Source organism: Sander lucioperca, chromosome 1 (genome assembly GCF_008315115.2).
Source record: "Sander lucioperca isolate FBNREF2018 chromosome 1, SLUC_FBN_1.2, whole genome shotgun sequence".
NCBI lineage: Eukaryota > Metazoa > Chordata > Actinopteri > Perciformes > Percidae > Sander > Sander lucioperca.
This window is the reverse complement of record NC_050173.1, coordinates 18,972,792-18,997,969: the sequence shown is the minus strand read 5'-3', so window position 1 is coordinate 18,997,969 and position 25,178 is coordinate 18,972,792. Positions and strand designations below refer to the sequence as shown.

Here is a 25,178-nt window from a genome sequence, read left to right as displayed (position 1 = left end):
CTCCCTCTCTTTTTCTTCACTCCCTCTCTCTCACTACAAAGCTACAAAGCAATTAGAGGATTAATCTGCAACAATCCACTGCTAAACAAAGCCAGTGGGAGGGACAGTAAAAGCGTGAGGAATGAAATCAAACATGTGTGTGAGTATGTTTGTGGGTGCATGTGTGTGCACGCGCTATAATCAGGTCGAATCTGACATATCCCAGAGATGATTCCATGGGGACTAGTGATAGATTAAAAGGGAGGAATTATGTTTTCTCTATCTGTGTCTCACTCAGTTTCTGTCTCTCTATTCCTGAGATTAAAGAAAAAAATGACAAGGAGCCGAAAATTTATTTCAGTGCTTATTTGAGACGTAGATGTGTGACATGTACATGACAAAGTCACCTCCTAAGCATAGGTATGTACAGTCAGGAAGGGTAAAGCATAGTTCTAGAGCAAACATTGCTAATTTTTCACATTTCTATAAGCATGAAGTGCAAAAATGTCTGCCAAAAAGTTTATTTCACTTAAGTGTGTATACACTGTACATTTCTGTGACCAATATCCTACCAATAACTATCTTCACTCCACCCAACTGTTAGATCAAGATTCAACATACTTTATCTGATCTGATTTTTTTTTTTAAGTATTTCTTTAGCCCAAGGCACAGATCCTGAACATTACAACTATGGTTTTCTACACCCCTATACACAAATAACACAAACACACCTGTCTACGTGTTAAGTCACACTTGTAATTGCAAAGAAATTAGCAGCAATTAGCTCTGTATTCTAAACAAGCACAGAGTTTCACAGTTTCACCACAATTTTCTCAATTTCAGATATAGCTGTGCTCCCTGTATGACAGAAGAGGTAAACTAAATGAGTTTGGCAGTAGGGGAAACGTATATATAAAAAAGACTTTTCCAAATCCATTTAAATTAAAGCTCAGTCAGTTTTTTACCATAAATCATCCATTACGCTTACCTTAGAGCCAAAACAACATACTGGGCTTCTTCCTTCCATCAAACATATAGATATTTCATTTTTTCCACCAGTGTCCCTCTTACCAAGATTTGTCTTTAATGTGATTGAGGGTAAATCGGTTCAGAAGCAGTGGGTTTGAGAGCTAATGCAACAGGATTTACTACTTGTCAGTGGTGTCATTTGACTGCTTATTTCATTGGGGAGCAACCCCTTTGAATTGTAGCTCGGACATAAAACACTGTGGTTTATGAATTATGCATCTCCTAACACCTTAAGTATGGAATTATGTCTTATGGATAAGTCAATGTGAAGCACTTGGCACTGACATATCACCCCTAATGCTAACAGGTTAGCAGCTGTTTACATGTGTGTTGCCTGCCAACAATAATGCAACTGTCCATTATTTTGTTATCTCTGGTTCTAATTGAACCCATTCATTGTGCCACCAACAGACCACTGACAAACTATGTGACTAATGCTTAAGTTGGATATCAGTGTCTCTTAATAATTTACCCTTTTGTGGAGACTCCAAAGTGGAGCTGTATTCTGCTTTCAGAAGACCAGATGACTGGTAAGCTCGTAACTTAGCCCATCCTCTCTTATGAAAGAGCAACGTGGTGCAGTGCGGCCTATGTGCAAGAGTTTGAAGACATTCTGATCCATTCAGCATGAGTTCATTTAGCATAGTTGGACAGAGAAGTGATTAGATGTCTGGTGTCGCTATCAAGTGAATATATTTTCCTCTTCTACCTTTCTGAGCTGAAAGCAACACTTAGGATGCCGAAAATCTTTAGACTTGCACCAATCGATACAATAACCTGTAATCATCTCTATAAAAGCTGATTACCTGACATTTTGTTTCAAGAATAAATAGATGCAAAGGTTATCTGCCTTGCTTCCTCTTGTTTTGCTCCATTCCCCAGGATTCGCACCTTCACAGCAGTAGTGCCCACTCGTGTTTCTTTTAAGGCAGATAATGTTACTGCTAGCTAAGAAACCTTTCTCTCTGGCTCTCTCTCTCTCTCTCTCTCTCTCCCCACTGGCTTATTTCGCTCTGCTAACCAACCAGACTATTTTCAATTGAAAGAGAGAGATAGATAGACAGATACATAGAGAGAGAGAGAGGGAGAAACTAACAGTGAAGCCCAGGTTTTTCCACACTGCAGAAACAGTTTTAACAGAAGAACAAAAGCTATGGCCTGATCCGCTCCTATACCTCTGTTTTTTAATTAAGCATGTCCCCTTGCTTTCACACGCATGCACACGGACACAAGCTCACACAAACACACACACATACACTAAGGTAATTAAAGTGGCAGATCAGATCCAGTAAGAGGCAAATAATAGCGCAGGAATGCCTGGTTTGGACACTGCTAGTTCTGATGGAAGAAAAGGGCCTAAAAGACTCTTTGGCCTATTGTTTTTCTCCCCCCTCCCCTCCTCTCTCCTCTATCCCTCCATCTGCTTTTCAGTAGTTCCCTGAGAGACAGAGAGGCAGTCTAAAGCAGGGGATTTCTTCTTTTTTTTCTTTTTTCCCCCAACTTTTCTCTTGTCTCTCTGACTCGGGATATTCAAGCACTTCCGGTTTAGATAGAAGTTGGATCCTGTATCTTACAAAAGCTACCACAAAGGTCCCGTGTCAATTAGAAGCTTGTTAAAGTTGTAATAAATGTGCTGATAATACATAAAGTGTTTCAACACATGTCCACAGTGCAGACCTGAGATACTGAGCTCTTGGTAAAGTCAGGGTCTCCTCCTGCTTTTGTCCTCCTGTCAGACTATCAGGCATTAGCCAGAGAAGCAGCCTGTTAAATGCCAAACCTGTAATTTCAGTGTCGCCACACTGCCTTCTTTGTTTACACGGGGATCTGTTAGGTTCAAATTCTTCATCACTAACTGTCCGATATCTTAATGCAAGGGCAGACAGCGCTGTTAATACCGCTGCGAATATTTATAAGATCTGTAAACACTGGAATTAGGCAGATCTGTGCTTTGGGATGTGGTCTAAAAGAAAAAAAATTGTTCACCCTCTGCTTGTCAAAATGTTTAGATACATATGTGAGCACAGCTAATAACTGGTGAAAGTAAATCCAGACTGAATCTTTAAGGTGACCCATGAAAGCTTGTAAAGTCAAACAACAAAGTCAGAAGACAGCGTGAGACTGCGGCTATGTGTCCATTCCTTAAGGTCTCCTAGAAGGTCATCCCTCTCTCGGCATGTGGCCCCTAAGTCTAACACCAAATATTCTATCAAAATGTCACCGAGTGTTAGCCAAAGACAAAGGCGAAGGGCACTGTGAAAGCCCCTGCATCCATCTCCCACTGTCAGTGCCATGAATAGACCTACTCTGGTCTAATTAGACCTGTTTATTTGTTGCCATGCAGAAATGGAGGGATGAAAAACGAAGTGGATGAAGGAGGAGGGGAATTATCTCCTTCCTCACAATGCAAGAGGAGCTTGGGCTGCCATCAAAGAGCACTGAAGCATGCGTGCACAAACACATATGCACACATGCACACAATCACAGACGAGGGCCTAATGCTCTCTGTTTAAAGTCTTAAAAGGAAGGACAGAGGGAGAAAATTGCAAAAGGATGAGAGGGGGAGGGCTTTTGCGTGACCAAGTTCTTAATCTCACAAAGGGTTTTCATGCAGCCCTTGTTTGTTGCCTGAAGGTGTAATATTAGACCCTAGATGCAGTAGATTTCCCCGATGCCCCCCCACACCCTTTTCTGTCCGCCTGTCCTCTTCCCTATGTCTCTCTTGTGAGCAAAGGCCTTCATTACCAAAAGACACCTTATCATTATTGCAAGGCGCGGCCCAGACACCTAAAGCAAGCCCCACTCCATTTAGCACAGGAATCTTGTTCGACAAATTACTTACCCCGCAAAAAAAAAAAAGAAGCCTTTTAGCAAATCAAAATTCAAAATGATGCCTACATGAGCAATGATCTCGGAATGTGAAAGGAGGAAAAAGAATGGAGAGAAAGTTTTAGAGCAGGAGGGGGAACCAGGATAATGAGGAGAAATGTAAAGGACGGAAGTGGCCTTTTTTCTTTTGCTAGAGTAGGTATGCAGTTTCTATCCCTCAGGTTGATGACAAGTAAATTGGTCTCATTGGTTGCTCAGGTAACATACACCCAACTGCCCTCAGGTCCTTACCTGATAGTTCATTGTTAGAGAAAAACATATCTGGGTGACCTTGGATATAATCGGCAACATGTGAGATGAGAGCGTCATAGGACACAAAAAATAGTCAAGTATGCAAAAACAAACCTGTTGACCAGGTGAGAACAAATAGCGAACCCATGTTTGTCTTTTCTTCCTTCTCAGAGCAACAAGAGAATCATATCACTCAAGCCACGGATGGGTGCCAAAATCTGATTTAGGATCAGATTACACCAGCCCCTATCCTAACTTCAACCAGGATCAGGTGAAAACATCTGTCATGTCCTCCAGTCACTGCTTAGAGGCAACCACCTCAAAGACTCTAGGACATCCTATTGAGTTTAGAGCCCAGTTCAATTTATTTCTGTTAAGCAGTTTTTCATTATAATGTGTATCCTAGGTTAATGTCAGTCTTTATCTGCTGCTTGTACAGTTTTATGGAGGCAAAGTTTAATGGATTAAAGACAACTTTGACTGGCTTTAACATTTTTACAAATTGACTTTGGGTTTACACAGTCCAGTCTAAATATATGCACAAGTCGTTGAGGAGGCAATATTTCAAACTAAATTCAAACTGAAACATGAAAATAAACAGTCAGACACTGCTGGGTCGCAGTCACCACTTACTGCTCTTGCTAAAGATTTTTTTCCAGCATCAAAGGCAAAGCCAATCTACATAGTTAATGCCTCCATTTTTTTTATACTCCCCTTCCTCGAACTCAAAACAGCAAAGACCGAGGGGAGTGAAAAAAAGTCGGGATTTTTCTTTTGCCGGCAATCTGGAAACACTCTCTAGTTAATTAGGGTTGATTGGAAATGAACCGCACAAACAAAGGGCAGCCTATGCCCTGACTATTATGACTGTGCACGCGTGCATACACATGCACAGGGGTGTACTATAACCACCTTAGAAGCGCATGCTGGTAGAAGCTCCACTCTCTAGACTCTTCCCCTCGCTCTCTTTACCCCCTCCACCTCCACCCCCCAGATTAAGGGAATGCACCGCCAAAGAATGTGTGACGACCTCCACTGCCACAGAGCAAAACTTCCAGCCCCTGACGCCACAAAAGGCAAGAAGGTAATTAAGTTTGAAAGAATAGAAGCACTGCCACAAACAAAGCACCAGTGTCCATGGGGAGGGATTGGGGGGGGGGGAGTGTCTTGGTGTGTGTGTGTGTGTGTGTGTGTGTGTGTGTACATGTGTGTGCATGTTGAGGGGGGTGGGGGGTTGAGGCAGAAAAGCCATTAACATTCAATGGCCGGGTGAGAGAGAGGAAGGAGGGCAAAGGGGAACTGAGGATGCCATTCTCTCTCTCTGTGCTTCTCCCTGTCTTTCTCTATCGCAGCACGACTTGTCTGTCCATTCTTTTTATTTATCTCTCTTCTTTTCATTTTCTCTCAATCGCCCTCACATCTGGTTTGGACCCCCCCCTCTGCCCTCCCAAATCACCCCTCACTACACTGCAACAGCTCTCCAATGCTCTTTTTGGCGTCTTTGCTGTTCCTTGTTGTTACTCCCCATGTGAGGGGTACCCCCCTACAGACAACACGCTCACAGACAAATGCACTCACACCCTACTTTTTTTGTTTCCAACTCAAGCTCTTGATTATGTTTTGCAAGGCTACATTTGACACTTTGCATACACTGAAGCTTGATGACAGAACTAGCTAACAGTGATACACACACACACAACATCCCTGTTGGTTACCACCTCAGAGTGCTAAGAGCTAACTAGATTACCACCATACACACTCAAATTCACACACACACGCAGACTCACAACATGCAAACACAAAACATACACAGGGGGCTTTCATCTTTTTTTGCCACATCTCCAGCAAAGCAGTTTAACTCAATTAGCAAAGAATGTAATTTTATTTACAGACTCCCAAGTAACTCGTAACACACACATACACACACACCCAAAGACTCACAGAGTATAAGCAAACTGTCCCTCTCCCACGTGGTTGGAGCTAAGAAAGAAGTATTCATTGCTCTTGGATGTGTGTGTGTGTGTGTGTGTGTGTGTGTGTGTGTGTGTGTGTTCGGACAGTGGAAAGATCATGAGACACATTTACGTCAGATGGGTGAATCAGACAAACCACCGCTAAATTTCAATGAGGGATTCTTTTGAAGAGAGGAGGGTGAGAAAGAGGAGTTAAAAGTCAGGGAGAGGTGTGCGCACACATGATTGTACACCTACTATCCATCTCTACTTCTGCACAGTTGAGGAAAGCAAGTCACCAACTAATTGTGGTTTTGTGGCATTATGTGTTTAGTAATCTGCCTCTCTTTGTCTCTGCATCTCACCAGAGACATGGATTAGTGCTAAAATGATGACTGCGTAATCCTTGATTTGCCTGTGCTAAATAAATATTAATCTAGCCTGCTCATCATGCTCGTGTAAGGTACAACATACACAATATGAAAGGGCTTAGCTGTTACATAAATCACAGCCTTATCCTTTGGATGAGGCAAAAGCATGAGACCATGCACACACAGACACACACTTACTCTTTGCAATGCCATAGCAAATCGAAGAGGGTGGCAGGGTGGGATTATTTGCCAAGAGAAATTGATAATCCTGCTTAATACAAAGACTAAAAAAAATCTGGTCTCTAAAAAAGTGTGTTTTCTATTGGAGTGTGTAGATGCACACAATTATACATCACCACAGGAAGAAAATAACAAATATCACTCATTTGTGTTGATTCAGACCCCTCTCTTTCTCTCACTCTGCCTCTCAGCAGGTCTGTTTAGAAAAAAATACTGCTGGGATCATGAAAAATGAAAGCTACCATTGCTGGACTCTCTTTCTCACACACACACACACACACACACACACACTTAAATTGACAAGGCCGTGGTAGTGCAGCGCAGAAGAGGTTAGGCAAACATTGTCCACGTCAGTCAAGGATAGCACACACTCACAGACAGACACAGAGAGCAGTCTCTGACGCAGGCATTTCACATCCACCTGGCAAATATAAACGGCTGGTTATACTGTATCAACTACCATGAGCCTCCGATTCTCTGCTTATTTTAAGCTATGATAACAAGCGACACTTGTAAAACAACTTGTATGTGTAGCTTATTCTAAGCCTCAAAAGTAGTATGATGTATTCTTAAAATACTCATCACAGGCACAGCAGTTAGAAATTAAAAGCATGAAGTACTTTTCCAGCACTGAAATCAATTTTGCAAGAACAGTAAGTCCTGCTGATATTTTGGAACCTATTATTACAAACTAATGCAGCAACTCTGGCTACTTGTTGCCTAACATGCATTCCTTTTTAGGACAGGAAAAAAAAAGTCACAAATGTTGCCCTATTTGGTGAAAGATGTCTATCTGTATCAAGTGACCAAGGAACATGCCAGCAGAACAGCTATGAGAGGAAAGTACATATTCTTTAATGCATTGCACCACAGCAGTGTGGTTGCTGGCTGTCTCAAATGCCAGTTATTACTCTATTGTGGTCTAAACAGGCAAGGACATTCTCTCTTGCCATTGTGTTAAAGTCAGCTGATTTATGTTTGCTTTACCTGTGCTTATCTGTCCAGTAACACTGTCAAATACAAGAGAGTAGCACAGAGGAGAAGAGAACATCTGTTTTTCCATTTAACAGTTGCGTATACAGGACACTGAGACACCTTGCTAATTGTACAGACATTTCTCTGACATGGCGACCGAAACTTGCAGTTCTTTTCCAGGGGTAACAATAAAGTTTAAAGTTCAAACCCCCACACTGTTTTCTAAAGACGGTACTCGGCGGGACCCTAGCCCTGTTATTATCTTCATAAACATAATCATAGGGCAGGTATCCTGACTGACGCCACAAGCTATGTGCCCCTCACTTAAACATCTCCGAAGCACTTCTCTGACACGCCACAAAAAGACTATTAATGTCTTGAGCATTTTCAACAGGAAAAATGTGCGCGCCTTGCATAAGAATAAAGCACAGATGAACACACATTTAGGCACACTTGTATACATAGGTGGGAGCACGCATAAGTGATTTTGTGGGGGAAAAAAAACACACAAAACAAAAATGCACACATACCTTTTAGCTTTCCAAGAGCTCGAATACTCGTGACAGGTCTAATTTCTGGACCCAGGGAATTACTAATTAACTTAAGCTTTTGGCTCTCTATTTAATTAGAGAGGTCTCCAAATGAACTTTAGACCAAAGCCATTTGCTTTTTAAACAAACCCCCTTTTTCTGACAGCTGTTGTGAGTTTGCCCTCTTCTCACAAAAACCACAAGGAAAGCACAGTTGTTATTTATGCCATCATAGGCTCTTTTTCTGGTTACCGTGGGAGGGAAGAAAGAGAATGGAGAGGGGGGGGAGGATGAGCAATTGAGTTGAAAAGTGTACATTTTAATTGGATTTCACTACAAACAAACAACTGTCAGATGTAATTAGCGTGGTTTTAGATTAGCACCATAATATTCCTTTATCAAATAAACACCATGTCACGCAAATCCAGGGCCAGCCCGCTGAGAGGGAACCGAGATTAAATGGACCCATTACCCCGCCGTTCGCTTCAGGAAATAACCGCTATTAGATATAAGTGACACAATAACATATTGAAATCTAACATGTAAGACCGAAAAATGTCTCACTGTGTCTGTGTACTTCCTGTTAAATAATCAACATAAAATAAAGATCTCTTTCTTTGGCTGTCTTTCTCTATTTTCTCTGTTTGTGCGTGTATGTGTGTTGCATTGCCCTTAATGTGACAACCAGGGGAGCGTGGAGGTCAATGACAGGCAGCTGAAGACCACAGTCAACAATATCTCTCCTTTTTTTTGTTTTTTTGCTCTCTCAAACATGCACAGATTATGCTTATGGCAAAGCTAAGGCACATTCAAATGGATAGTATGTATCTTATTTTTTTTAATTAGACATATATACTGAACAGGGCAAGCAATCACTGTGTTCTGGTGTTTTAATAGAATCTCTCCTGCTACTTTTACAATATTACAAAAAGGATGAGCGTCTCTGACAAGCCAAAAAGAACACCGGACCATCCATCACCACATCTTGACACTTGTTTAGGGTATTGTGTTAAGGAAGAGGTCCATTATTCAGCCATACTTTGCTTTTTTAACAATTCCTCCAAAGCCTTCCTATATCTGCTCATCTAAACTGGGATGAAACACCGCAAAACTCCCCTCTTTATTTAGTCTAGGGGCAGAGAGCTGATACATCAGTAAAACCGCTGACAAAACCGGCCCTGTTAATACCTACAATTTCATATACAAGAACATTCCTGCGACTGCTCTGCTCTTCTTCTTTACTGTCACAGAAAAAAAAGGAGTCTTATTTTTTTTCTCTTTTTAAAAGCAAATAATTTAAGATTATTCTATGGCTGGTTTCAAGCCAGAAAAAAAGAGGCAGGGTTTGAGAGAGATAGTTTTGGCTGGAGTCTTCTCGGGGGAGTTGTGGAGACACATGCTTGCTTGCCTGTATTAGATCAGACTGAGACCTACTGTACATTGGAAAAGGAAAATCTGATTCTTTTAATACTTTTCATCTATCCCTGTAGTTACAAAATGGTCTAGAGAAGAATTCATATTATAGTGTGGCCATGTGGGTGGGCATTTAGGAAAAAAAAATTGAAATTGTATTAAAGTTTCCATGCTGTTAACAGAGTCAAATAATAATAATTATTATTATTGCTATTATTATTAATAGAATAACTGAGAAGGTCTCCATGCAACTAGGGCTAAATTCGTTGGTAAATTGGTCTCATCTCTCATTACACTGTTTGTTTAAGCCCACAAGTCATGCATAATTAATTAGTCACTTATTCCCTGACGAGCCCTGCCAATGGCCTTGATATCTACATGTTATTGCCTTCAGGAATACCACATGCCAATCATGTTGCATATGAGAAATACATGCATACACGGGCACGTGCACATGCTGACACACATATAACTGAACCAAAGAGAAACTAAGGTTGATTTAATTCACATAATATCCTATCATTATCTCATATATACAGATTTTTATTTTTATTTCCACTCATATACAGTATTACTCTGTCCTTATTTCTCCAGTTTTTCTTGTCTATTAATGTGCATTTGTCCTGTGACTGGGCTCTCTGCCTCTTCAATCCCCGCCTTTGTCTTTGGCCAACGAGGAGGGAGAATGTATCATTTGTCATGAGACGTCTTGTGCTATTGTGGTGTATCTTTTCTCAAACCTGGAGAAACTTAGTCATTCATCTACTTCCGTCTTAATTCAGAGCTTGTCTCTTTTTAACTTCTCTTTGGACGAGGTAGTAGCATATTTTCTTTTCTGGTTTTGTTTTTACCTTGCCAGCTTGTAAAGCAATTGAAAATACTTCTGAGAGCAATCGCTAAAAATGTGGCATATGACCTTTTGTACTGTACATTATTTGTTGGTAAGTACAAGAGGGACAAACCTTCCTAAAAACAAAAGCTTGCTGAATGCTTTGTGTTGAATATCTAAAGGCACTCCCATGGACGTGAAGGGGTGAACAAGTGTCCTTCATAGTGACTGCATTAAGGAGTATAGACGACAAGCAATGTCTCAGTCGGAAAGTGAAGTGCAGCATCAAGTGTACACCGATTTACAGAAATAAAATAAGTATAGTTATATTATGTACAATAAAGTAAAAGGTTAGAAATGTCTGTGAGAAGGGAGTTTCTCTTTGCATTCGAATAGCCCAATCACTGTTTGTGCTCCTCCGTAGCTGACTGCCATGCCACAGGAAAGAAAGAACATCCAGAGATGCAAATGAAAGACGAGACAGAAAGCAACAGAGAACATCAGACAGAGACACCAACAGAGATCCACAGAGAAAGCAAATCAGTGAGACAATACGAGAGAAAGAGAGAGGCCTCATTTTTTCAACAGCCTATTTTATTTGACCTAAACCTGAGAATATTAGCCACCCCCAGGGCCCACAGGACCTCAGATCAAACAGAAACAGTCTCGAACACACGGCTCCGATTGTTCTTTCCCCACCCTACGAAATCCCCCCCCCCTTCCACTTTGAAATGAAAAGAATAAACATATTATTCTAAATGAAATACCCAGACCCATGTTTTTCCATGGCTAATATCCTGTATGAGATGGCTGATGCAAAATAGGCAGGAGAGCCTGAGAACAGGACGGAGCACAGAGGGAAGAGAAAAATCCCCCTTTCTATTTTCCCTTAAGAGACTGATGAAGGCCTGGCGAGATGGGAGAGAGACAGACAGAGACATGAGAGAAAGGGAGAGAGAGAGAGAGAGAGAGAGAGAGAGAGAGAGAGAGAGAGAAAGAGAGAGAGTAACGCAATCCTGACTGGCGCAGGACCAACAGCAACAAAAACATTTAGATAACCGCGCTCAATAATGAACGATTTCAATGAGGACAAAAATTACATTTCCTACAGATAACATGCCCCCTTCCCATAACAGAGCCCCGAAACCACGTCATGCTCAACAGTGGTGCACTGGAGTATTATGTTAGGGGAGGGTTGTAGTAACTATATTAGTATCCTTTTACCCCGCCAGAGACAGTACTTTACTGGTTGTAAGTATAGAGCTGGCAGAGCTAAGAGAGACAGGGAGAAATATAGACCCTGTATGACAACTCAACTAGCTTCACTCGAAAAAGCAACAAATCACTTCTCAACCGACTGAACTATAACACTACCGGTGGCACGGCACAAACGATTACCGAACTGCAATACACGCTACAAGGGCCACTCAAAACACTCCACATACATAAAACCAAGGATCGCTGCAGCGCACTTGATCCTCACAGGTGGTGCAAGTTACAGCGAGAACACCATCCCCACCTTTCCCATCCGCTAAGCACTCACTTCCTTTCATGGCAAAGTCTGTCAAGTTGTTGAGAGGGGAAGAGGCAAGAAAAGAGGAGATATAGCGTGGAAAGGAGGCAGAGAAAGAGAGAGGGAGTCTTTGTCCTCCTCCACTCAGCTCCAGCACGTTTCCTCCTCGGGTCTGGCCAGCATTAACATATGAAAGGCGAGGGAAGGCGTGCAAAAGGTCAAAGAAAGAGGATCCTGTCCAATGAGAGACAACAAAAACAGGCCACACCGGCCTTTGTGGCGTTCATGTTCTCCACTACCCAACCTCGTGCCCCTCCCTCGACCCTGGATCATTTCCATACGCCAGATGCAATATCAATGATGACGGTTGATCATAAATTACTCACAAATTCGAGTCGGGTCATATTGAAGTCACGGTGGCAATTTTAAGCTGCGTCACCACCCTTGTGCCCTCCGCCTACCTCTACCAGCAGAGCTCACACAAACACAGGCATTCATAAAAAAACACACCTGCCTCGCAATTCCACTGTTCCCTCTACCCAGACAATATCCGACCAAATCCTTAGCAAACATCACAATAGAGGAAAATGTAAGAACAGTGTAGTTTGATTTGATCCATGAAAGCCGCTCCCTTCCGTCCATGTAAATGCTACCTGAGCCACATCCATCCACTACATAATTGCACACTCCAGTGCTTTAGGGGTGCAGTTTAGTATATACATGGAGGCTTAGGAAGCTAGGAGTTTACCACAGTTACTCTATTATCATACATATTGCCTCACATCTATCTGCTGGCATCCGAACAAACAGCCCAAAACACCAGCCTGGTGTTTCCGGGGTCCTCTCCAGCAAACACAGTCCTCTACCGGCCACAGCGGCCAGAGACAGAGGACTGGAGGGGAGAGAGGGAGGGATAGAGAGAAGAGGGGTAGAGCATTTCATCTCTCTTTCATCTCTGTCACCCAGTCAAGCGTTCAATGCCCCATTCAGCGCCTGCCCAGCATTATGCAAAATAATGCTAATCCCCTTTCCCGTGCTTTCACACTTGTATAAACCGCCGTTCCTGCCTCTGAAAAGCAATTATATCAGTTTACATTCCTGTCAAAAAACAGGATTAGCATGCAAGTACTAGTAGCACCAACTAGGCCCAATCTCTATCCACCTTTGGCTAGCGGGAAGCACAGAAAATTAAATGTTTGTCAACCCTCCCCCTTAAAAAAGAAAGTCCTGCTGCTTGGTTGGGGGTAGCTATAAAGATGTGTTGTAATTAGATATTTGGTTGGAATGAAAAGACGGGCTGAACATTTTTAAAAGGCAGAACTTTTTGTCCCTGTTATTTAGGCCCAAGCTTTTCTTTGCCAGAATATCAGTCTTGTATAATAATCAAAAACAAATTCAGCTATGTCCCTACACAGGGCCATACCAGACTCACAGTCCCAGTCTCGCTTCACAGACAGCAGTGTGTTACACATGTGACACACACAGACTAACACACACAACACACAGCTGAACTGCTGTTGTCCCGTCCGACACATTGCTGCCACATGCGCACAACCTTTCCAATGCACGAGTGCACATGCAAACACACACTGAGCAGACAAGGAAGGATGGCAGAGTATTTTTGAATATGCAAATGCTCGTACAAGCGGAACATGTGTAAATAGGAGTCATTGTGTGCTGGATTAATCTGGACATTCGGGCCTCTCTCTCTCTCTCTATCGCGCTCATGTTTTTTTTTTTTTTTTTTTTTTTTGTGGGGGGGGGGATGCACACCCATCCTGACTGACGACAGATCAGGGGACATTAGTCAGCACAATTAGCCAGGTCGTCATGGCGACTAATGAAATTTGGCAAAGCAGCCAGCCAGGGACTTAAATGAGCTAGCTGGTTATGTGCTAGCATGGGGGGCTGGCTGGCTGGCTGGCTGGCTGCTGGCTGGTTGCCTTACACACACCCATTATTCTTTTTTTCTGCCGTGGTGGTACAATAGAGTCACTTGTATCTCAGCCGATACCCACCGGCGGTACAAGCTCTCCGCCTGACAATTTGCATATGTTAATATAATTAAGTGCTAATTACACTAAAACTCGAATATTCACAAGTACCCTCCCTGGGAGCTACGGAGGGGCTTGATCTCGTTCCAAGTCTTTAACCCTCCTCCGCCTCTTGCTCAGTGTGTGTGATAGAGAGAAAGTGTGTGTTAGCGGTGGTGCCCCAGGGCTGACAAAAAAAGCCCCCCCTCTTTGAGACATAATGCTGAGCTGTTGCGGACTTCTTAGCTTCTCCCCCTACAGGCCTCGCAGAGCCAGGAGGCGTTGACACACTACTACTGCAGACCGTCACCCCTCACACACGCACGCACGCACACACACACACACACACACACACACACACACACACACACACACACTACATAACCAAGAGAATATCACAACTTGATCTATCTAAATATTCAGCTGTGAGATAGCTCTTTGCATCAAAAACTACATGCTTTGAACAGTTGCATAATACATGTTGCATAAAACACTTAGTCTTTTAAAATCCTAAGGAAGAAGTGTAAAAGAGAGATAATTTTAAAAAGACAACTTAGCCCATCACAGTCAAATATGATGATCCAGCTTGGAAACCTTAAAATTGAGAATTTTTACTTTTACTTTGTAAATTCAACCCCACACCATTTGTGTGAGGAGAATGCTGGATACGTTCAATATTGAATCTCCTAAACAGTGGTGACCAGAATGATAGCAGTTATTTAAGCCATAGTTAGAGACAAAAAATCTACATGATTCCCCCCAGTGAGTATGCGTGTATGGATGTGTATAGTGAGTGTAGGCCTGCCGTTTTGATAATGGAGGACAGGCGGTTGTGCTTTTCACATCGTAATGGCCGTGAATCAGGGAGGAAGCCAAGCGGTCGTGCTACAATTAGAGCTCTTTTGTGCCTCTTCCTCTGTCTCTTTCTCCCTCTCTTTTCGTGTTTTCACTCGCTGACACTCTCCCTATCAAGGGTATGTTAAAATAGTCTACTCTGCTCTGCTGCAACGGCTGAATGGAGGGGGGAATTGTGGGTCTGAGTGTGGGGAAATTCACACTGTGCTGCTGCTGGACACGCACGTATACACGCATGCACACACACACACACACCAGATGGTACAGGAAGGAGGATTAAATAAACACACATGCACAGACACACACCTGACAGACGCCTCTGTGTGCACTGTCCCTTAATGAATGTCTATGGGGAGTCAAAGGGTCCAAGCTCATTTAGTTGACTCTCAATAAGATGCAGCATTATGACTATGGTAATACGCTCCTCCCTTTCCCAATAATCATACACAGGTCATTGTGTCAGAGTGATTCATTTCTATCGCACACATCAGCCAGATGTTATTACACAGGAGAGTAAATCTCTCCAATGGATGTCGATGGGCTTCTATGCAAAAAAAGGCAAAAAGAGGAGAAAGAGAAGAAGAAGAAAAAAATATTGTTATACTGTTCACTGAAGCATGACGTCTCGTAATGCAGGTTTGGATGTAGCTCTGTGTGTGTGTGTGTGTGTGTGTGTGTGTGTGTGTGTGTGTGTGTGTGTCTTTGAGGGGGGGAAGCTCCCCTTCACTAATACCTGCTACTCGGATTACCACAGCGTCTTAAGTATTCAACCGGACTCATATTTTCCCTTTCTGCCCTTTTAGCCAAATTGGCTGTCTTTACACTGTAAAGCGGCGATATAGCCCTCCTTACTAAGGGCCTATGGGGGATCCACGAAGAAGAACATTAAAATGCAGCGATAGCCTTGTTGCAAAGCTCCTCTCTATTTCTTTCTCTCTCTCCCTCTCTCTTTCTGCAGCAAAGGCTTCTAAATCATCCAGCCTCCTCTATTAGACGGGAGACTTATTGAGGTAGAAACCATAAAAAATGAAGAAGGGAAATTTAATCCCTGAAATATTGATTTGCACATTAATATCAGATAGGCAGAGGGCAATCTAGCCGGGTGGAAATGACACATTGTCGACCCCTAGGAGAGGCCCGAGCCAATCTTCTAGCTGCATGTGTCTTGGGCCCAGGAGTTATACGACAGACTCAGCCCGTCTCCCTCTCTCTCCTCCTCCTAGTACCCTCTCATCCCTCTCGCCCCCCCCTCCTTCCATCCGCACCCTTAATGAAGGCTGCAATGCTGAAAATGCATTAGCTTTTAATAATCAAGAAGCATTTTCAAGCCAACAGCTATTGTCCTCCCAGGGCTGTCATCCCATCGCTCACACTATATGTTTTTGTGTCCCTCCCCTCTACTGCCACGGGTAAAATGAACGTTACAAGCTGCTTAACTAACATGCAGAGATATACACACCCAGCCTTTGATAACACTAAGACAGCACGCACAGAAAAACAAAAACACAAGGGGCCTGGGCTTCTGCAAACATAAACCTCAAAAACTATCTAATTTGCAAGACAAGAAAATAACAGATTCTGTTATTATAGAGTGAGACAATACCATCATTAACTGATGAAATTCGCTGCAATTAGACAGGATCATCTCCTCTCATAATTTCACTTTTTTAATTTTTTTTTTATTATTAGGCCTAAGCTGCATTTTTGTAATGAAATGAAGGATGGTGTGCAGATGCAATTAAATCGTCTGACGAGAGAGAAGATCCATCCTGTCCAAAAAGCATCAGTGCTCGTTTAACAATCTATAAAATGTATCTGATTTAAGTTAACATTTAATTGATAGAAAAGCAATAACGTTTTTATTTTATTGAATTTAGGTTTAAAATGTACATATCAGCTTATATAATATTAATAATAACAATAATTATTATTATTATTAATAATACAATTCATTAATTCTGATAATTAAAGCAGTGATAACGGTCGTATTTGCTGTTTGAGATTCTACAGAAAACCCCGTATTTTGATTAAAAAGTAGGCACACTGTATGTAAAAAAAAACCTGTGCACAGTGTGTAATACAAACACATTTAAAAGTATAAAAACTGCTTTAAAATCCTATGTTTCCGGGGATAAATGCGTTCTGAAATCCATATTTTAAAAAAGCCAGAAAAGCCGTGAATAAATAGAGACAGTGCTGAAAAAAAGGTCCTGAACACCGTTCATTTGGATCGTATACAGTCTCTCCACGCACACACACTCACTACACCATTACATACCCGGGTTGGAGACTGACTGGCCCCTTGGCCCTGATGTTTTGTTTTTTTTCCTCCCGTGCGATCGATGTCCCCCCTGTCACTGTCGTGTCCCAATCCAAGCCAAGTCTATCTACCTACCTAAAAAAAATAGCCATCGGGGTGCAAAAATACCTGAGAACCCCTACCTCTGTGCTCTGTCTCCTCTAAACAGACACAAAACAACACCAATCGGCAACTTAAAGAAGATGTTGAAACCCGCATCTTTGGGAATTAAGAGAGGGACAATTTACATAAGGAAATGATAAACCCACCGACGCGGATAGGGACCGAGGGTGGAAATGGAACTTGCAGACTATGAATGAACGCCGGAAATTAAATAGTGTTAACATCAATAAATAACAATAGATTATGACTTTTGGATACATTCTGATGTTTCAAATGCCGGTGGTAAAGAAAAACAGGAGTCCCAGGAGTTGGCTGGCTCTAAAGGGACTCGCCGTGCTATCAGTTGCCCAACGATCGCTCTCCCTCCTGGGCGACGCAGCCACCCACGCCTCGGTAAAGTGAGACTACTTTTTGAGCGCAGCAGGTAAAGATGTACGGAATATGATAGGCAAATGCACGTTGCTTTTGTATCGATCACTTAATAAAGGTATCACTTCGACTTTTTTATAGATATAGCCTACTTGTTCGCGAAAGGGGATCGTGTCGAGAGACTTCGTCAATTTGGCTTTGAATGCCTGGAAGGTGCATGAAACCCGATGGGTTAAAAACTGGCATTGAGCGCTGCGGTGCATCCGAATTACCTCTTCAAATTAAATATCTGATGATTGGGGACTGGAATAAGGAATCGGGAAGTGGGGGGAAACATCAAGCCGGAGCCCTCGAGTAGAAACAAGCTCAAAGCGGACATGTCCGAGGGATCGGACTCCTGGAAAGGCAACACCACATCCGCAAAGCCACAAAAGGGGAGAAACGCTCGTCTCGCCTCGCTATATCTAACGTGGAGTATTCAGTGTATCTGTCCACCACACAATCTCCATAACACCAGTACAATCTTAGCAAAAGGCATGTTTGGACGTGATATCCTACTGTAATTGCACGGACACATGCGTAAGAACGCCTGCGACCCTGTCAGTCGCTTGTTTTATTTTAGCCAAAGCGCCGGAGTTGCACTAACATCACGATATCCGCCTTTATTCTGGACTAAAAACACCCAGCACCTGTTATCCAAACAGCCCCGATGTCAAAGATCCACCAGCGAGATAGATAATCGATACCCGACCCCTAAATTTAACACACACCCCAAACTACTCAATAAAAGTTAAAGGGAGAGGTGGAAAGGAAAAAAAAACTTACTTTCTTCCCCCTCCAAAGCCGTCACCTCCGCTTCTCTCTTTGCTCTTGGGTTTATAAAACAGTCACATCCAGCGGCTTGCGTAATTGAACAATCAAAACGTGGAAAAACAGGGGAAATTACAATAATCCTCCAACTTTATATTGGGAAAAGGGGGTAAAACCACAAATGTCAAGCGTTTAGAGAGCTATCCCTTATTTTGGTTCCGGTGGCGGTGAAACGACGTGTCGACGGGCTGCCTCGCAGTTTCTCTTGTGGACGGGGGTCGGGAAACGGAGGAAAGGAAATGAAAATCCGATATGTCTTTATTCTGCTAATTATTATCGTTTTAGCCCTGTTTAAAAAAATGGCTGATTAAGTTGAGTGCGCATGTCTTTGTGTGTCTATTTCCCGATATGCACTCTGGGAATGGGTAGAGAGACAGAGAGAGAGAGGGCGAATGAGAGAGAGAGAGAGAGAGAGAGAGAGAGAGAGAGAGAGAGAGAGAGAGAGAGGGAGGGAGCAAAAGAGAGACGGATAGGGAGGGAGAGAGAGAGAGAGGAGAGAAGTGTAATTAGTGAGTTGATCAACAGTCTCCTCATTGCAAATGACGCGCACACGGAGCCCTGGCGGCCACATAGGTCCATGCCCGCAGAAAAATCCTTTTGTAGGGTTTCTCTCTAAGGGCCAAATAACATGTAGAACAATGGACAACCGCTTCCTGCACACCAAAAAGACTGGACCCAGAATTACTTACAAGTACTTAGAAGTCATCGTTTCCTATAAAAAAAAAAAAAAAAGAATTGTTTTGCAGATGGATATTTCTGTACTGAAGTGCAGAATGCTCTAACAAACACAAGATTAGTGTTTTGTTCTACCAATGATGCTGATCTGTTGTATTACATCACCTTGATTTTATTGATTATGACACTACATGTGAATTAGTTTTTCTAAGATGCCCAGAGTGAACAGTCCGAGAAATGTTCAGAGAATATAAAAATACTTGTGTGACTATGAGGTTTGGAGCAATTGAATGAAAATGAAAGAGATGGACCTTGTGAACAACACTTTTTTTTTAAAATCACTAATGTGCATAAAAACAGACAGAAAAACCCACCCGAGGGAGAGAATGCCACACAACTGTACTGTGTCGCGCATCAAAACGGGCCTGCACATAGTGTAGAATACATTTTATAGGTAACATAATTTATGCACACACATGTGAGTAATTTACGCTGCACATGGATGGACCGTTTGGGCTCTTTATTGTATTCTCTAATAATATAGTCGTTTTTTTTTCTCGGAATGAGGATACTATATCTTATTTGTTGCATATATGGCACATATAAACGTTCAAGCATAAAAATCAAAGCTACAGTGCATCACAGTAATCCAACACATGTTGGAAAGCCATCACTGCCCTTTTGGGACCGCTGAGGCCACGTGTGGGTTCAATAGAACCAAAATTGCAAAATCAAATACAGGGTCACAAAAAAATCCCCCTCTCTATTAAAAGCTCCATTCACTGGCGTTTACATTTAGTGTCCTTACAAAGTGCATTGGTCTGTTGGCCCTATATCCTTTGAATGCAAACCGTTTACTGTGTGTTTCCCCCCCGGTTTCTTAATAGTAGCTTTTGGGCAAGAGGAAGACTTTACACAGTCTGAATCGGGGAGAAAATCAAGAGATCTTGTACGCCTTCATGGAAAAAATCGAAGCTGGGGGTGAATTGAACTGCATGAGCCGGGGATTGGGATGTGATGATAAGGCTGCTGCTGGCAAGTGAACTACGAGGTGTACTTTGCAGCCACATTGACTGGACAGCACCCATACCAACTGGATCCTTAAGAAGCCAAGAGATTCGATCCCGACCCGACCCGACTCGAGGCTGGTTATTCTGGGTTTAGAGAGGTCTCTGACAAAGGGGGTGGGTGGGTCGAGGTGAGGAACAGAGGCGTCACTTTTCACCCGGATCCAACGCTCCTGCTGCTGCCGCTACCGCTGCAGCTGCCTGCCTGTCCTCCAGGGGGGCTTTCTAGCCTGTCAGCCTTGGGAGGCGTCGCTCACAGACGGCTTGGAGAGTCGAGTCAAGCCGCTGCTGCAGCGGTCGCGCAAAAAGTCCACCGGGGCCGTGCGTCGAGCTTCATAAAGCTGTATGGAGTGGACCTATTTCTCTTTCGACTTTATACACCTAAACGGAGGACTTTTGTACACATAAACCGCCGTGTTTTTTTTCTTTTTTTATTCGAGCATCTCCGTTTCTGTGAAAGGATGTACTTATTACCCACTTTCTATAATAAAATGTGTGCGCGCTGTTGACATATTTAACGGAGTTGCGTTTTCATTTTGTTTGTTTTCAATGAGAAAAAGAGAAAGTATAAAGCGGATTTAGAGAACTGATATAGGCTCCCGCTTATCTCTTAACCTCCTGCATTCTGTAAATCCCCCCGGTCTCCACCCTCCCTCTCCCTGCAGACGATGCTCTTTCTCCGGAGGACCGCTTGACAAAAGACCGCGTTAACTAATATTTCGCCCCATTTCCATATCAGCAGCATCCTCAATTAATTATAGATTTTTATCTGTAAACTCCGTCTGGTGTTTGTGTGCCTGCTTGTGTGTGTGTGTGTGTGTGTGTGTGTGTGTGTGTGTGTGTGTGTGTGTGTGTGTGTGTGTGTGTGTGTGTCTGCGTGTGCGCGCGAGTAGGCTATTTGTGTGTTCTAAAGCAAATCAATTTCAAAGAAATGACTTAGGTACATCACTAGAAACATAGACCAATATGACTGAAATTGAACTCGTTTAATTATAGTGTGTTTATCAAACATTATTGCCTTTGTGTTTTATTTTCTAATGCATCTACTGACATATGAAAGGCAGCATTGAACACTCATAGTGATCGTATGCCACTTCAGTGGATCAATAACTTTGAAGCTTCCGGAGATATTACCTTAAAGGCTTGACACACTGAGAGATGCCATGGGATGGAACCATTGTTGCTCCATCGATATATTCTCTGGAGTGAAACTGAAAACCTGAATTGATGTTACGTTAGATTTGTATCTGTTATAATTTTTAATATAATGATTAAGTCAAGTATAGCCCGTCCTGATGCCTACTACAAACGGTCAATGGTTTCTAGATATGCATACAGACTTCCACCTTGTTTGTCCTATGCGTCGGCGCCCCCATGGGGTTGAATGGCTGACCCCTCTGCCTCCCCAGGACACACAAAAACACGCAAAAGCCCACAGCTCTGACCCGCACCCTGCCACAGTGACCCACTGGCCAACTCTCGTCCAGTAAACAAATGCACAAACAAGCTTTACAAAGGCCCACGAAACAGACAATAACAAGTTAAGTGTAACTCTTTCAATGCATGACACAAACATAAGATGGTGCCTCTCACTTCAGAATAATTAAGCCAAATAAAAATGCACTTAAAAAAATATTTCTTTCAAAATATGTGCAGTAAACAAAACTGTATTTTCACCACAATAAAAGAAAAATGTGCCACACAGAAATCCTCGCAATGTAAAGTCACTGTCTTGCAAGTGTCCATATTTGTTAAATTGAGGCGCAGAGTTGCAAAATCAATTAATTGCAAAGAAATCAAAAAGGCAGAATTATTTCTGGGATTTCAGCGAAATTAATGTCAAAGAAAAATGTTTCTTCAACTTCTTTGCTGACAAAAATAATTGTCTCTTTAGCAATAAAAGAGGAAAACGTAGTAGAAACAGTGACACAAAATGAAGTTTTTGCCCATATATATTCAACATAAACTCTCTCGACGTTTTCACACTCAGCCCTAAAGCCATCCAACAACGGTCCATAAATACGCAATCGTTATAAAAACTTCAAATTGTCCTCCTCTTACCTCTTTTAAATCCCCCAAAAAGCATAAAGTATAATAAGCCATTTAAAGAGGAGATAAATAAAAATGTAGACTCTCGGTACCTTTGGTATAAAACATTCCGTTTTTCTTCTTTTCTGTCTTTCTCTTGCTCAGTAGCGATCCGATAATAGCATATGGAAAGTGTTTTCAAAATGCCCAGATTTGGCACATTGTCATTGAAAAGAGAGGAGCGCAGTGATGCGGTGCTACAACAGGGGAAATGAGTTGCGGATTGGACGCAGCCCGCCTCGGTGCGGACTTATCCCACTTTAATTTAATATTCCGCAATCACACACACTAGTGATGGCATATAATTCAAGGAGAAATTCAGAGGGAAGGAAATGCTTTTGTGTGTGTGTGCGTGTGCGTTGGTGTGTTTTTAACACCACTTTATTTGATTAAGGAGAGAGGCAGCACAATATTGTCTTTTTCACCCTGTTTCGCTTCTTTTGTGCCTTCCCCCATCCCGAGTCAGTTTTTTATATTTTTTATACATGAAACAATAGATATTTATTTGTTTGTATTTATTTCATTTATTTAAAAATCAACAACTCCGACTTCTTTGCACATCGGTGTCACACTGGAATCACCCCTAACATAAAATCGAGACCCATAAACGCTTGTTTGTAAAACACTGAACCCGAAATCAATGTATTGGGACATTTCAATCGATTATATAAACGAAAATCCATAGGCAACATGAGACCGGTATCAGCCCACTCTTCCGCTCCCTTTTAAAGGGGGGGAGAGAGAGAGAGAGAGAGAGAGAGAGAGAGAGAGAGAGAGAGAGAGAGAGGGAAAAAGCAAAGAAAAAAGAAACAAAGAGTGTCAATGCAGCCCTTTGCCTCAGTCACTTAGATCAGGGGTTCGCCAACATTTTCATGTCAAGGACCCCCAAACGGACACACCTTATGCCAAAGGTCCCCATTTAATTGGTTTCTGTCCCTGGGATTCCCAATATGTTTTTTTGTGTGTTATTGATTTAGAATTGCATTGTAAACCTGCTGCAGTGTGGCGCTAATGGTGATACAAGTGAAACATTTGTTCAGACATATGTTCTCTAATTGGCATAATTCCAGGTTAATGAAATCACAGTGAAATTAAACGATTCTTCGGGGGACCCACTGCATGGCCTTCGCGGACCTTTGGGGATTCTTGAACCCCACTTTTGAGAACCACTGACTTAGATGGCAAAGTGTTTCCAGATGCACAATGATAGTACAAGTCCTGATGACAACAATTAGACAGAAAAATGCCCTAATCAAAGGGGGCCACACGGGATTACGTTGCATTTCAAGGGTCAAGGGGAACCGTTTCAGCGCCCCCAACCCACCCCCCTGTCTCCACACCAAATATCACATTTCAGCATCACATAACCTACCCGAGCAACAATCAAGCACTTCAGGCACTATAATCAGGTATGCAAATTACCAGGGAAAGGCATGGACATGATAGCCGGTGCGCACTGTCAGATGAGCTATTGCATAAACTGCGCATTAATATGCAACATGATATGAAGGGGTAAGAAACAGGGGAATGGTGACAGGTGGAGGGGGGTAAGGGGGTAAAATAAGGAGGTGCCAATCATGTAAAATTTACATGGGACCACAGCTGCTAGGTCTCTCGAGCAGGGGAAGAGGTGGGGTGGAATTAGGGGGTGGGGGACTTGAGATTAGGAGACAGGGGAAGGTGGATGGGGTGGAGGTGCAGGGTGGTGGGTCCGTGCAGCCGCTGGTGCCACTCGGTTTATTTGATAAGCGCAATCGATGGCCCCTGACTGTAAAGTCTTTACCCAGATGCAGGCGGGGCAGGGGCCGCCGTGATATTACTCCTGAAGAAGAACAAGTGTTGTGGCAAGCAAGAAGGAGGAGCAGAAGAAGAACAGAAACAAGAGAGGAGGAGAAGAGTGACTTAGCAGACGTCGTCGCCCGCATTTCGGTCGCTCGCGAGAGGAAACAGTGCACGCACACACACACTCAGAAACACACACACACACACACACACACACACACACACACACACAAACACACAGACACACACCCTCCCCGCTCCCCATGTGCGTCCTCTCACACACCACTGCTGTTTCCATTCAGTCTCACCTCGCCCTGCTGCCCTCCTCCCACTTGGCCCTTTGGTCCTCCGATCTTTTTCATTGTTGATCCCTCTTTAATAGACACGCGTCCAGTGAGTGTCCTCCATATATGGACAGAGGAATAAAAAGCCCCCCAAAAACGGCCTCCTCGTGATGCCCCAACACACAACACACATCCAGCCGCCTCCAGCCCCTTTCAACGCCAAATTCTATTGATTATCACTCAGATCCACATATACTTATAGACCTGTAAAGCTCCCGTTGATGGGAACAATAGCACCTGTGTGCTCCGTATCAAAGAAAAGAAAATAATTTGAAAGCATCAAGAAATGCTGATCGAAATAACTTGAATGACACTCATTAGTAGAATTTACCTACAATTTGCATATTAAAATATTGAGAAGTATACAGCAGGAATAAATGAAAAAGTAAATTAAATATGCAGCATTGATTACATCGTTTATATATTTATTAAACAAAAAAAAGCCAAATTGCGGGGAATAAATTATAACAATAATAAAATAAAATGATAGGCTACAATAATAATAGAATAAAATACGATTGTAGCCTACACAGTGTGTTAATCTAAATTATTACAATAAAATGTAAGTTAAAGTAAATTAAAGTATTAAGAATATAATTTGAAATATAACAGAAGGCCTGATATTTAATGGCCTCATGAAAGTAAGACTGCTCCACTGTATGTTGTCACACGGCTTATTAGAGTGCTTGTCTTCATGACAAGCCAGGAGCTTGAACATGTCA

At 42.5% G+C, this 25,178-nt stretch overlaps 1 protein-coding gene across 3 annotated transcripts in view; it reads right to left on the bottom strand.

Annotated features, from left to right (window-relative positions):
* zfhx4 (zinc finger homeobox 4) overlaps window positions 1-22,479 on the bottom strand; it is an 86,359-nt gene extending 63,880 nt beyond the window's left edge. Inside the window, exon 1 of one of the 3 annotated variants that reach the window (XM_035999836.1) lies at window positions 22,384-22,479. The gene's annotated coding sequence lies outside the window, so the exon portion shown is untranslated. Of the gene's footprint in view, window positions 1-17,117; window positions 17,239-18,455; window positions 18,856-22,383 lie in introns of those variants that run through there. The other 2 variants (XM_031301322.2, XM_035999839.1) reach the window with 2 other exon arrangements.
* Between the last annotated feature and the right edge of the window lie 2,699 nt (window positions 22,480-25,178).